This window comes from Pezoporus flaviventris, unplaced genomic scaffold (assembly GCF_033815535.1).
Source record: "Pezoporus flaviventris isolate CSIRO_AGI_PZ_B2104156 unplaced genomic scaffold, CSIRO_AGI_Pfla_v1 ptg000007l, whole genome shotgun sequence".
Classification (NCBI taxonomy): domain Eukaryota; kingdom Metazoa; phylum Chordata; class Aves; order Psittaciformes; family Psittacidae; genus Pezoporus; species Pezoporus flaviventris.
In genome coordinates, this window is record NW_026892555.1 from 71,854,819 (window position 1) to 71,869,482 (window position 14,664).

Here is a 14,664-nt window from a genome sequence, read left to right on the forward strand (position 1 = left end):
AATAAGCACATAGAGCAGAAAGATTTAGAAAAAATAACATAATTTATATTGTAAGTAACTATATTGCACTCCTACCCTGATTTCCATGCAGAAAGCAAGCAATTACTGGCTTGTAAGCTGGACATCTGTGCTGGACAGTTAAGTAGGGTTTGTAATAAAGGATAGAATGAGAGGCTATGTGGATCAGTATGACCCATTTTGGAAGACTGGCACAGATTACGTAGAAGAAAATCCTTTTTTGTAAACCTCTAATGAATTTTTCCAGGGGTGAGTAATGATATAGGTAAGACTGTTTAATTGATACAATCTACTTAAACTTCCCATCGGCTTCTAGTGAAATCCTTAGCCAAAGTCTTTCAAGGAACTAAAGCAATGGCATAAGGGGAGAAATCCTAGACTGAATAAAGAACTGATTGCCAGATAGAAAACGAAGAAAAGGGGCAAATGTTTAATTCTTGCAGGGGAGAATTGTTTCCAGGAGAATTTTACAGGGAAGTGGGCTGAAAATTGTGCCATTCTGTATGGTCAAAGATGACCCAGAAGAGAGATCAGTTGTTGCAATGAGAAAATTGGCTAATGAGAAAGTTATTTGGCAGAAAAAAGATGAATACACATTGTAGGACCTGAAAAGGCTTGGTGGCTGGGCAACAAAGTGTCAGAAGAAACTCAGACAGATAATGTAAAGCATTGCACATAGCAAGCAAAAAAGCCCAAACCCCTAGTTTCACATGAAGATTCACGGCCTCTTGACCATTACCATACAGAAACAAGACTCAAGGATCACATTAGAAAGTTCCATGATAACATTAGCTCAGTGATTGGTGCTGGTGAGATGTCATATGGAGAGTTACAAGTTGTTAGAAAAGGAGTTTGTGAACAGAGGAGAAAATGTCACTGTGCTACTGCATAAACCCACAGCTCGCTCCAAACTTGAATACTAGGTACCGTTCTGGTTCCCTGGAGGAGATCTGGAAAAGAGTTAGAGAAGGGCTGCCGAGATGACTGTAGATGTGAAATAGCTTCTGTACTAGGAAAACATGAATAGACAGGGACTCTTCAGCTTGAGAGAGAGCCCACTGATGACAGCTATGACTGATACTTTCCTGTATTTACAAAGCCACAAGTGGTCTGGAGCCTACGCTGTCTTTCAGCCCAAAAACTAGGGGCCAGCAAGTTAAAGACAACAAGAGACAGCTTCAAAGCATGCAGAAAGAGGTGATTTTTCTCAAGCAAGGTTTAACAGTCTTGTAGTACTATTTGCCAATGGATACTATGGATAGAAAAAACTTTGCTGAGTTGAAGGGCGAATGGGACAAATGATTGGTAGAGAGAATCAGACAGAGGTAGATAAACCCCACCTGGCTCAGGAAATCCCATGAACCAAAGGTAGTCCAAGCCCAGGAAAGTAGTCGGGAGTGGTCTTATAGATGTTTTTCTTATCATTACTCTTCCTCTTCAACATTTGCTTCTGCTCACTGCTGAGCACAGGATACTGTCCCACATGGAGCCTTTATTTGAATCTGTGTGGTTACTGTTATGAGGTCCTGCTTGAACTGTCAAAGAATGACCTTTGCTCTGTAGGATGGAGACAGATTACAGAGTGTTTACTTACCAAGCAGAGCATAAAAAGATTGATTTGAGACTGTATATATATATGGCCTTCAGGTCTGGAAAAACTTCAGCTCACTATTTTCTCTTTTGGTGGTATATATACTCCAGATAAATTACTTTTCTATTATAATATGGCACAACACAGTGTTTAATTAATGAAAGTGCTTGTATAGTCCTTTTTTTTTCTCAGAAATATAAAGAGCAACAAATAAGTCAGCTGTTTATACATCGCTGGAACTGTGATTCTCCTCCCAGCTCCTGTTTTCTACTGCTGGCTAATAAAATGGAAGAAGTGAATAAAGAAAATGAAACACACTGAGTTCCAGTGGTGTATGTTTTCTGTCCTTCTGTCTTTCTTGCTTTCTGTCTTTGACTTTGTTACTATTCCCTTCTGCGTGATTGTATCTAATGCACTGATCACTTCTTCCTCATTCTTCAGACCCAGAAATGGAGGTTGAAAGTTCAGGTCATTAACTAGGAGCATCACCTGCCTAAGAATTCCATTTTATGAGCCAGCTACCCTTTTTATTTTAATTAAGACAAGTGATAAGAAAAGAGAAGCAGGGAAGATAGATGTGAGCAGCATAGAGAATCCCATTTACCTGCTCTTGGTATATCAAGTTGATTGTATTTATGTTTAGGATGGTTTTTGACTCACTCAGAAGCATGCAGTATTTTCATATTTTCCTGTATAAAAATAATGTGATAGAATAAAATAAACAACTTTTTAAAATCCCATTATTCAGCTGAATAAGAGGTCTAATTAGTTTCCACACAGATTTGGTATTTAGCAACTTGTTCATTAATGACTTTCAATCACATGTCTTGCCACAAATAAGCAGGATGATGCATTTATGCATCATGGCTGGATCTCAGTCTTACAGAAATAATCTGAATTTATTTACCTAAGAAGCAGCAGGATCAGGATTTTGTTCATACAATAATTTTTGCTCTTCCAAGTCCTGTAAATCTTGAGATGTTCTGGGACCTGATCCAAAGATAACTGAGCCTCGGGAGACTCTTTCTATTGATAGTAAAGGGTATTGGATGACAGAGTCTGTTCTCACAGCTCTGGCTCAAAGGAGGTCAGCAAGACACAGCAAAGGACTTACATATGTTTCAGGATAGGAGCATTATTTCCATAGTGTAATGACAATTAACCTAGATCTGCAATACTGAAAACTTTTATTTCATAGTACCATTAATATCCCATTAAAAAATAATTCTTAAGTTTGTTTAAAAAAAATGCTGAGAAATCAAAAGTATTATCTGTTGGTTTGTTGGGGCTTTTTTTTCCCCCGGAGGATAAAACTTATTCATCACAGTTTATATTGCATCCATATTGCTGCCATATGTCATTTAAAGCAAAATTAAGATCTATTCTTCTGAAATGCAGATTTGCTTTCAATATTTATCAAGTAGCTTCACGTGATCTTTTCCACAGCTGTGAAAAATACATATATATATATTGTACTCTTAGAAAAAATATTCTCCTCATTATATAATACCAACAAGTGAGGCTGATTTGCCTATTGCTGGGGTTTCTTTTTTTCAATTGTTTTTTCTGTTACTCAGAATAACTAGTGCACTGTATTTAAAACTGATACTCTTTTCATTGCTAGAGATGCAGGAAAGAAGGCATAGGAATCTCCTGTGCAGTAAGATTTATTAAGACCCCCAGACCACATGTTTGCTAGCAAATGAAATGAATCTGGGACCCTTCTCCTGCAGTGAGTCTAACTGGCATAAAGTAGCCCTTATTTGTATTCCAACTCCTGAAATGTACTTGAAAGCAATTCTGGAAGAATAATGTTAGTCCAGATTAAAAAGACGGCTGGGTACCATTGTCACAGTTAAAAAGCATGGATGCTTGTGTCCCTGCATTTGCGCCCTTCCATGGCATTTTTTGGTAGATGTATTATTCCTGGTGTACAAGAAAAAGGAAGGAATGCCCACATGGGTTCAAACCAAAACCAATCAGAAAAGCTACTTAGCATTCACAGTTCTACCCTGTTGTACGAAGTGTTTAAACAACCAAGTTGTGCAGACTCGTGGTTACAGCCAGAATGGAGCGAGCCACCAGTACTGCTGCCTTGGGGCTGGGAGTAGTACTGTGGCTTGCATGGATGTTCTGCAGTAGAAGCTGGCATCAGCAAGCACCACAGAGTTCAGCCAGATCAATGTGAAGGGTCTCCCATTCACCAGAACAGCCCACAGGCTGCCTCCAGTTCGAACTGGGACTACCAGGTTGTCCAAGTCACTTCTGAACTGCTCAGGTTCAAACCAATCACAGCATATGTATGCATGGGAAGTTGTAGGCAGTGAAGGGATTTTTAGAACATGGTGGAGTGAAAAGCATGGCATATTCTTTTTTGGGGGGAGGTCAAGTAACTCTTCAATTTTAAACTCATTCTTCACACTCTTTTGTGCTAATATCCCACCCTCTTCACAGTCTGCCTGCATTGCTGGGAAAGATACTTTACTGTTCATGTCCAGTATCCTGTCTTTAAATAGGTTTTACTTACAGGTGTCGCCTGCAGGAGACTCTAATTTATAGCTATTGATTCTTTCCACATCTCTGTCTACCTGATGAAGAAATGCTTTATTGTCCAGTTAGTTTTGATCTCAGATATCTATTCTCTGCTTTAATCAAATAATTGAATCATCTCTCAGACTTCCATATGATAAATTAAACACCATGATCTCTTTACATCATTTTCTTTAATGACTTTCAGGTTCTTTGGTGTTTCCATCCTTCAATATCATCAGAAAAGGGAAGATGACCTGCACATCGAAATCTGGTATTGGTCTCTTCAGAGGTATTCATCCCTGCACTCCCATGCTTTGCACTGCTCTCATGTATCCTTTTCTGTCCAATGCACTGCACGACTGCAAAATTCCTCTCTGCCACAAGATTCCATAGGAAGCTTGGGCTGATCTGGTACATTACAACCCCTAATTTCCATTAAAGTTTGCCACCATAGGCAATATAGTCTCCAGTTACAGGAACTTGCACAATTTGCTCCTAGTAAGATGACTTTGTTTTTATTAAAATGCATTTCTTTTACAAATACAAGCACTCAGTTGAGCCTGCCTCTACACTATTTATCACTTCACTGGCCTTTCTGTACACTCTTTCTTAATTTTATATTTACCTCCAGCTCATCAATACAACTATTCAATTATTCCAGTAACAGTCCCCCAGGGAACTTGGCTAGCAATATTGCCAAATAAAATCCTACTCAGGAGTGGCCCTGGGAGCAGATCACCCCATCTACCCCATTGCTCTCAAAAGTGATTTCAGAGTGATTGGACCAGCTTGATGTGACCTGAATTCCAGGTGAAGTCTGGCATAAGAACTCCACGGTGCTCTTTTTACAAACTATGGATGAGATTGTGTCAGATTTGCCCTGTTCAGCACTGCCATGTCCACCCCCCTGGGGACTGCCTGGTGAGCCTCCTGCCCCAGCAGTTCTTCCAGGATGTGCTTTCAATAAGTGCAGTCAAAACACCTCTGAAACAAAATGTGGCCTAGAGATAGAGGTGTCAGCAGAGAAAACCAATATGAGCAACAGTTCACTGTTGTACATCAATGCTGGACACTGGGGACCAATGTATATTCCTTTATTATCTTCCCTCCATGGACACTTCTGATAGGGAGCTGCAAGCTCTACCTGATCTCACTTTGGCAAGCACATATTGTTTGCCAGAGGATGGAGAAACACAATATACTGAGTGTCCTAGGGGCCATGACAGAGAAGACTGATCATGCACAGGTAGGGAACAGCCAGGTACCAGAAAAAGGCTGACAGAAGAGTAAGGGACCATCTGTTCTCAGAGCAGGAGGAAATCAAATAAGATAAACTGATTCAGGAATTGTTTGGTCCCCTGCCTGCTCAAGACCCTTGGTGTTACTGGGTTGACATCAGCCCTTCCACTCTCTGTCTTCCTTTTGCCACCAGAACCACAGTGGCAGACTTGCTTACAGCCTCCTTGGATGGGTACCACAGGTATAGGGATTTGCCAAGCCTGATGAGACACCTTTAAAAATAAATATACCTTACTAGAAGCCTGTGTATCTTCTTGAATGAGATGATACCCAGGCTGCTCCTTCTCATTTTTACATATTTTTTTGCTTTCACATTTCATATATAAAAGCCACCACTGGCTCAGAGCCCAAGAATATGTATGATATATGGCAACATTCGTAAGGATTGGTGCAGGTAGATGAAGACTCAGTTTAAACCACTATCCAGCCCTGTGGCTGTGACTCTATGACATGAAAGCAAAGTTAAAAACCCTGCACTTGGCAGCTCTCCTCCCAGAAAACATCTGTCCATGTTTGGCAGTAGGTGAGAAAAGACCAAGCTGGGAAGCTGGTAGAGTGGTCCAGCCTTGGAGAAGGAAAGAAGTTATCTTTAGGGTGCAGCTCCTGCCATATTCTTCCCCTGATCTCCTGTGGTCACAGTGAGAATGATGTTTGAGCATTCAACTCACCCATGCAGTCACTACGATGCTAGGCCTGCCACATCCCTTCCAGTCTGGACCTCCCTGTGAGCCAAGCCCCACACTAGGCATCAGCTCCCAGGTCCTGCTCTGTGGGTTGCGGGTGGACACCTCCCAGAGGCTTCATGGGAAGCTGAGGCAAATTGTTGTTTGGTCTGAGGGGTAGCAAGGAAAACCCAGAAATTATAGGAGAGTTTTCTATAAACACTCTTATGTAGGAAAGGTACTGGTTTTACAAGGGTTCATGGAGCATTGTGCGTCATGTATGTGATCACTGTCATAGATGTATGGAGACAGAGTCTAGGAGCAGAGAAAAGAGAAAGGAGGCCAATCTTATGCTGTATGATTGCTGCTGGGCTGCTCATCATTGGTTTGGCATTGTAGTAGGCAGTAGTGCTGTATGTGACTCTGCTGATAGCCAGCTATGTCTCAGTGGCTGAGTTTAGAACAAGCATTATCCATCACTTGTATTTGTGGTTTAGGTTTACAACAGACTTAATTTAATCTTCTATGAAGGCATGTCTTAAACCCAAGAGGATTTTGTGTTTCTATTTCCCATAACTTAATCTGAAAACAAGGGCATTTCCAAGAATACATCCATTCTGTCTTAGACAACCAGATAAAGCAGTATTCTTTAGAAAACAAGGAAGTTACTGATTTCTTCTAATATAGTTAATTTCAACATATTAGCTTTCAGAGGAACAACCAAGCTTGAAACAGCAAGCTGAGATTTGCTGTAGTACAGCCATACCAGTCCTGGAGAACATCTTCTGAAGTGCACCCAGGGACTTCCAGGACTTACACACAGGTTTGGTCCTAGTGTCCTCTTGTAGATGTTGCAGGAGAAAGTGCATGTTGTTGCACAACCTAATAGAGAGAAGCCTCCATCTTTTGGCTTGCTAAGGACAAACACAAGCAGCCAATTTACAACTGTGTATACATCTTCTCATAATCCACGATCTCCGTGTGCATCTTCACTTGTTAGAATGGTGAACAGGAAAGGACCAGTGACCTGCACTGATCCCATAGGTGGTGCCGAAGACCTTCTCTTACAACATCTGTGCTGGCAGCCAAAGGTGACAAACCATTTGGTTTTTGCATGGTATATAACATAGTGCTCACTAGATTCCTTCTTACCTTGGCTTTGCAGAAGCAGCAGTGAAGAATGCAAGGAACTGCAATTTCTATTTCCAGAGTACAAAGGAGAAAATGTATTTCTGTAACCTAAGTGGTGAATCACATGAATGTCAGCTGATTGTAAAAAGGACCAGTATTGCATGTCTGATGCTGTGCATTTAGTACGCTTGTTGTTCTAGCCATGAGCATGGATAACTGCTGACTGGGAATGCTACCATTGGTTGGTCCTGTTAACATACAGGTCTTACCTTTTTCCACATTCAAAATGTGCTTTGGGCTGGAGCAATGTTTCTGTAACTTTCTGTAGATGTGACCTCTTCCAGGACCTCCCTGTCTTCCTGGGACTTCTTTGAGTAAGCTATGTATTCATCTCTCTAGCCAAGGGCCAGTGAACTACCAGCTGGTGGCAGCAGCAGCTTCTCCAAGATGCGGGTGTGAAGTCTTGATTTCAGTTCCTGTATGAACAGTGTATGAAAATACACACTCCTCACTTTTAAAGAACCGAGCCATTGCTAGTAATCTTGCAACTAATCCAACTATTTTTTAAGAATTTAGCTTCTTTAATCCTTTGTCACCCCTTTGAACTTTTTCCTTGGTAGCTTGGGATTTATAATTGGCATTGAGAAACACGAAGCTAAAGCATGCCTCCTGTGATGACAGTGCTGATGTTAAGATCTTAGGGAAAAGGACGAAGAGTTCATTACCCATAAATGTGTTGCAATTAACCTTTCTTGCTTTCTTGCTGTAAAGAGGAAAATGAGAGAATGTGGTGAGATTTAAGGGAACACTAACTTAAAGGATTGACTGGAGTCAAAGCAAAAGTGTTTAGTAGACATCAAAGATGAGAATACACTGTGAATCCAAATGTGATCTTATCATCATCTTATACAAAGGTTCTCCTACTTACCCATCTCTACTAAGAGTACCTCACTGAGTGCCATCTTCGCTCACATCAGCCTTTTTCTATAAAGCTGCATGACTGAAGAACATTTGGCTCCACATCCTCTTTATCACTTCTACCAATACCAATACTCTTCTTTCTTTATCTCTTCTTTCTTTGTCTGCCTCTCCAGATTTATGTAAGAATTCCTTATAATTGGCCCCTCAGCACATGACTTTCTGCTCTGCACTTTGTACTGTTGAACTTTATCCTATTCCTGTCACTTCAGGTGAGCAGGAGCTCTGTGATACAGCTTTAAAACTCCAGAAGCCAAAAACTATTTCATGGCACCATAAGGTATTTAAGACTAAATTAATGGAATTGCAGCATTCTACCTTTAAAGTTGGAGCTAAAGTTGGTCTCTCTGTGTTAACCACATGTGGTTCCCATTGACATCTTTCTATTACTTAGGTGACCTAGAGACTCATTACCTTTGTCTAGCTGGGGGTTTGCTGGCACCCTGAGCAGATAATAAGCTATATCTGTGTGTCCCTTTGGTCCTGCTTTCAGGCACGGCTGCTATGCCCTGACTAGTGAAACAGGTCTGGCAGCAGCCCTCACCTTCATGTGGAATGAACTGCAGCGGACGCAGGTCACCCCTCAGGCTCTTCTTGGAGTAAAGAGCCACTCATCACTAGCTGGAGACTAAAAATGGGGCTACCTAGTGCTCAGATGCATATTGTTTGCCCACAGTTTAAAGCAGAAGAGCTGTAAGGCCTCAATAATGGCCCTGGTTCTCTGATTATACCCAGGAGCCCATGAGTTCACGATCTCAGACCCTCAGAAATTCTAGCCAGAAAATTCAGAGTCATTGTCTGTACCTGTTGAACAAGAATTTTTGCATCTGGAGTAAAGTGACCATCATACAGTTGCCATTCCTCTGTTCCATGAGATACAGCCTCCTCACTGAGCAGCTACAGAATGACCATGAAGGTGACATTGTAAGATGAAAATGTGGACAGAAAGTGGAGGCTGAAGGTGTAGCAAGGTGATGCATGCATTGTACCTTTATCTCAGGAGAAATTTATGAATGATTTTTGTGCTTTACAGTAAGACATTTCTCAGCATTACTGCCCATATCTTGCATTTGTGTGTGAGTGCAAGAATTGAAAAATACGTGTGTGTTCATGAGATGGTCACCTCTGACACAAAGGTCCATGATTCAGAGTTCCTGGATGCAAATCTCTTTTAGTAAGTAGCAATACATGAAGGTGAACACCATGAACGCAGAAAGCCTCTCCTGAATATTTCCAGTGCTGTGCAGACTTAAAAAGCAGACAGGCAATCCTATTCTCCAGGGATCTTATTTACCTCACTCATTATCAAAAGCTGTTGCTGTGATATAACGGCTATTCATTTACCTCATTTATTCATTTACCCAGGTACCCTTTGCATTTACCTGGGCTTATCATGTCCATGCAGTAGAGGTTACCTTGTTTATCTAGCTCAGTGAAAGAGATTAGAAATGGCACATGGACTACTGACACAGAGAGGAAGGTAATTTTGGAGGATGTGCCAACAGTAATATAGGGACTGCATGTACACTTTTACAGGTTTTTACATTCCAGAAGAGAACATTTTTGTGTCTTTCATCATTCTTGATGTTTGTTGCTAGAAATGCCTTTCCTCTGAATATCCTTTTAAAAGTAAGTGATGCTGTCACTTTGGAGGATGAAAGGAGGCAGGCAAATACCAAATAACCAAGCGTGCCCAGTAAGATACTAGTGAGTGTTGGGACAACTCAGTCAGGCAAGGAGGGAGAGACGGCTAAATAACTTGCTTTTTGAGAAAGTGTATGCTTTCAGGTTTGCAGAGAATTCACTGAATAAAACTCCATTGATTCTAGGAAGCAGGCTTGTTTCCCATGCTGTAAAGGAAATCAACGATGCCTACCAACCTGATCTAGGTAAATAACTCTTTCTGAGTACCAGATCTAGAAGCAGGTCTAGTCAAGAGTATACTAGCAGGACACATGAACCCTAAAATTTTTAATGCCAGCTATAGCAACCTCTCTGCAGACTTGCAGAGGAGGGCAAAAAAGACCAGTAAAGGACAAGACGTGCATCAAGAGGAATAAAATAAAATCTTTCCCAAATCCAGTGGAAGCCCTGAGGCATGGAATTATTATAAGTATAATGCAAATTGACAGTGATCTAATCTATTTTTTCACACATTTGGGGATACTGACACATCAGATGCTCAGGGACTCATAAACTTAATTTTCTATCTTTAGGCATCTGCCTATTTGATTGTGCTGTACAATTATGTCCAAAAGCTTCTCGGGCTCCATCCTACAAAACCTAAAGCTACAGTTTCCATTGCTCAGGAGAGTATTCAAGCCCTTAATTCATCACATAGCTGGAAGCCTTCGGATTTCAACTCCGAATGTATTCGGGATTACTCACTGTACAGCCATTTGGCCATGTGATGAAGTCAGTATCTCTCTCTGACATTTACTTCTCAAATATATTTATAAAGTGTTACCACACCCCCACTCAGTCTTTGGTGGGCTATACTAAACAAGTCAAGCTCTTCTAATTCTCCTAAAAGGATGTGCATTTTGTTCCCTTCATCATCCTAGAAAGCTTTTTCGCACTTGTTCAATTTAAGTAACATTTTCTAACACACGTGGGCCTTAAAATTCTGCTGCATTTAACTGGAAGCAAACAATACACATCTGAGCTTTTTGCTGAGCCTCAGGTAAACTCGCCCCATTCGCAAACTCAATAAAAATGAGAAAATTACTGGCCAGTATTATCCTGCTAGAAAAAAAAGAAATACTTCCTGTAGCCCCAAACAACACCAAATTTGTATTGCAATAGGAGTTCAGAGCTTTGAATCTCCAGCTACTGACAGGTGCCTGTCTGTATCAGGATGAGATGTCCTTCATCGGCTGCAGTCTGCTCTACATGAAGCTGCGGGAAGCTGCTAGACCAGAGCTTTGAACACTTTCCTCTTTTCACTAACAATGGCTCAGCCTGAAAGCAACTCTCCAGCTAAATATGCAGGAGAAATATCTGCCAGAGGTCAGTCTGGTTTTCATACCCAGATGCTCTTTTACCTCTCTGATTCTGAACTTGTTGCATCACTTTAGGATGCCATAAGTGGATCAACCAGTCCTGCTCCAAGACAGGTAGAAGGGTTGTGTCTGTGAGCTTCAGGCTAGTTCAGTTTGGCTCCTGCACCTGGCAAACTGGTGAGCATGTATAATGAACAGGGTTAATAGATGTGCTTCTACTGTGTACATTAATATGGAAAAAGTGTTGATGAAGAATCCGTAAAGAGTTGTTCAGAGTTTTCTGTCAGTCAGTGAATTTGTGGATCAGGACAGTCTGGATGATGCAAGAAGAGTCTCTGCTGCAAGCTGTTCTTCTCCCAGTTTTGCTTCAAGGCCCTAGATTTGCAGCCATTCGGAGTCCATCCTGGGCTAACCAATTAATTCCGTTGCTGAGGAAGCCAGGGTATGGAAAACAGTTGACTACATCACTTCAGCTTTTCGAGGGGCTTCTTGTCTCTGGTACCCATTTGCAGAGACCTTGCTCTTTTTCATGGCTTCACTTCTAGATAGGTACCTCAGCAGTTATATGAGACAAGTAAATAACTTTCATCATGTTAAATTTATGATAGTGGCGCCTGCTGCCAACTGTCAGAGGAACACCATGCAGAGACCTTTCAGTTTGAAACATTAATGTGGCCAACACAAAGGCTCGAGTTGCTAATTGGCATTCTGGGTTCAGAATATGTGCCCCGTGTTGCACTGGGTATTCAACCCGGGACAACCACTGAATGCCTTGTTCTGCATGACCGAGCACTAGGACTGAAGCTACAGGTGAAGTTTCTGTGACTTCAAGCTTTTGCACCAGAGCAGGAGCATCCTTCCAACCTGTCCCATCACGTTTCTCTGCTCCACCTGCTAACAAGAGGCACAGAAAGTTCCTTCTGTGCATTAGCTTCTCCCGCTGCGAGTCTTGCTCGTGTCTTTTGCCCATCAAGCACAGATTACTTGCTACCTGGAAGCATCACACACCACAAAATGTCTGCATGCAGTTTGTCTGTACTCCAGAAATTTCCCAGCTCCATGGATGGGCCATCAATAGCTCAGTGGGGGCAGTGTGTCTGGAACTCCAGAGGGTTACCAGGGGAAGGCTTGGCCACACTATCCAATATCCTATAAACGGGAGGCTCTGCATTTGCAGAAGGTAGGAGAGGAATATGAAAGGGACAGAACATTCCCCCAAAAGCAACAGATGCTTTAGCCCCACCCCCACCCCCTTCCCCCTTCCCCATATTCCACAGGACTTCTAACCTCCTGGAAAACACTCTGTCAACAGTATTTCACATGCAGCTCTTGTCAGGGTAGGGAATTAGCAAACACCTGCAACACACACTGGGGATCTACACACAGGGAAGGATCAAAGCAGTCCCAAGGGTTATCATGCTGACAAGGCATTTGGCCTCGGCAGGAGCAAACAAGGACAGCGCTGTGGTGTCTGTGCTTCCTGAGCCATAATTTACAGCTCTTTATCCTAGTCCTCTTCAAAGCAGGCTAATGAAAGATGCACCAGGTATCACATGTGGGTCAGCTCCACTAAGAGACTCCTGACATTCCTCTAGGGGGTCTTCCAGGAGCAAAAGGAGAGGGCACCCACACCCTGCTCCCCGGAAGGATCTGAAGACCTGTGCCACCAAGCCACCAGTCCCAGCGTACCGTGATGGAGCCAATAGTAGCCATGGAGGTGTGCTGTGACTCCTCCTCGTTCATGCCATGCGGCCCATAACTCAGTTTGCATTTCTCGTGACCTCCTCAAATACAGATTCCATACAGTGAATTTTCTTGCTTAGTTATTAGGTAAAATCTTAAAATATATAAATACTTCTCTGTGAGCATTGCACAAACTGGTAAAATAAATTATGAACGACCTTGTAGTAAGAAGGTTTCTCAACAATCGCATTAAGATTCGGAGCCTTTAATGATGCCATACTTGAAAAACAAATATAATTCTACTCCTAGGATCTCGATTTTAAAAAACAGCAAGCTTTTTAATCCCTGCTAGATCAGACTATCTACCATTTGGGTCCATCTGTAAAGCCTGGCAAAGAGAACACATTTCATGCTATCTAGTTGGAGACTCAGGGTCCATGGCAAGTGGTCATCTGCTGAATATGGACCTGCTGGTAAAAGTCAGCAGTTTAAGTCACAGGAAGACGAAAGGGGAAAAAAAGATGAAAAGTGAACAGACCCAAACACTTTTTTTAGAAGCAGGTCAGTTACCCAGTTTTCACTGGAAACATAACGTCTGCTTGCAGACTGCTTCTGAGAAACCCAGACAGTTTTTGCTGGGCATCTTTATAGAGATGCATAGCAGCCCTTTTCCAGCATTGGCCACTCTTCAAAACCACAGAAGAAGTGGTTCAGGCCTCTCCCAGGGAAGGGGATTTTTGGTCGGGGAAGGTGTTATGGGACATAATGCTGTTACATGCACACACTGCTCTACATCCTCTGCTCAACAGGTGTAACCACACTCTGGGCCCTGTCTCCACCACTCCCAGATCCAAAACATCTTTTGTGTTGGTTTGTTTGGGTTTATTTCCAGTCTCTTAAGGTAAAAAGGGACAGACTGTCAAATCAGCTTCTCTTTCCTGTATTGCACAAAGTCCCAGAAGGATGAACCGACCCAGTCTGGAGGCAAGCAGGTGTAAGAGATAATAGGGTATGAGATATCTACCTCTGCTGTGCTGAAGAAACAAAAGCTGTCCCATCGTTCCTAACACAAAAGACACAGGAACACACACACACAAATATATGCATATGTATGTATTTGTACCCATTTTTCAATCATGTATATATATTAATTTTTATGGGTGTTTTATGTATGTCATTATATATGCTTAGGTGGGTAGATGTCTGCACAGTAACTATCATCACAGACTGGTTTGGGTTGGACGGGACATTAAAGGTCATTCCGTTGCAACCCCCTGCCATAGGCAGGGACACCTTTCACTAGACCAGGCTGCTCAAAGCCTTGTCCAGCCTGGCACTGAACACTTTCAGGGCAATATATATGTAAATATCTATAATATATCTATACAACACAGAGGCATTTAAATGCAATTATGTCCATGCACATGACCATACAGTTCTTCTGTGCCTGCATTACATATGTGCCGTATACACGTGCATACATGTGTCCCCAACTCCACGTATGACCGTACGTAACTTCCCAGCCATGCGATCACTGACACGCACACGTATGCGTGAAACACCGATCCCCACACGCACCCGTGGGTCCTGCCCGGGGTGGTGGCTACCAGCGCCCCGGCCCCACTGTCACCGTCCCCGGCCCGCTTCGCCGCCAGGGCCGCGCTGCCCGTGCTGCCGCAGCGTGGGGCGAAACGGGCCCGCGCCGAGCCCCGCAGCGGCAGTACCGCCTGGCACATAGGCAGTGGCGGGGGCTGCGGCCGTGGGAGCC